Here is a 1012-nt window from a genome sequence, read left to right as displayed (position 1 = left end):
GAACCTAATCAGTGGAGCAGTTGCTGAGATGAATTAGAGTTTGAGAGCTTTGAGAGCTTTGGGGGAAAAGCTGCTCTGCAGTCTGGTGGTCGGGCAGCAGAAACCTCCATATCCTTCCCAGAAGGCAGCAGGGATGAGGCTGTGGCTGGGGGGTACTCTCCTTTAGTATCCTTTGGGCTCTGCGTATCACCTCACTCCCTGATATCACTGAATGCTCCAATGATAGGTACCAATGTCTTCTGAGCATTTTAATCTCCCGCTGCAAGCCCCAGGTCCTGGTCCTGGGTCCTGGGCCTGCACATCCCTGCCCAGTTTGGGATGTTTCCAGTCGATGCTTTCTATTGCTCCTCTCTAAAAGCTGACATAACTTGGCGGGGGAATTTGGCCTCTTATACTTCCTCAAGAACTACGTCATCTCTGAGCTTTCTCACCCAGCGTAGAGATGTGAGACGACCATGTCCGGTTCTCTGTGATGCGGATTCCCAGGAACTTGAAACTATTCACCTGTCCACCTCAGCACCACTGATTATCAGGAGTGTGTGATTATAGTTTATTTCTGTTTACCATTTTTATAATTGCTTCTACAGTATATTAACGTATGTTTTCTGCTATGAGAGAAGGGAGTTACAAACTCAATTTATACTTCATACTATATGACCTGTTATATTGTGACAAAATAAATCTACCCACCTGCCTTAAAGAAGAATAAAATTAATGTTTTGGAAAGACCAAGTCAAAAGTTCTGACCTTAAAATGATTGAAATGTCAGGTTAAAACAGAGGCATGCAGGTTAACCTGGGCTGGGGTGAATGATGATGATGATGATGATGATAAACTAGGTTGCAAATAAAATCAAAAACCAATAAATGAACAACAATAAATACATCTGTATCAGTAATCTTGATTTAAACCAGTTCACAAAGTCACAACACAGTCAGTCATTTAAATACTGCCATCTGCTGGTCGAAAGGGGAACAGTTTGGTCCATTGCGGGGAAACCACATTAAATATG

Source organism: Etheostoma spectabile, chromosome 13 (assembly GCF_008692095.1).
Source record: "Etheostoma spectabile isolate EspeVRDwgs_2016 chromosome 13, UIUC_Espe_1.0, whole genome shotgun sequence".
Taxonomy (NCBI): Eukaryota; Metazoa; Chordata; class Actinopteri; order Perciformes; family Percidae; genus Etheostoma; species Etheostoma spectabile.
Note: the sequence above shows the minus strand (reverse complement) of the source record.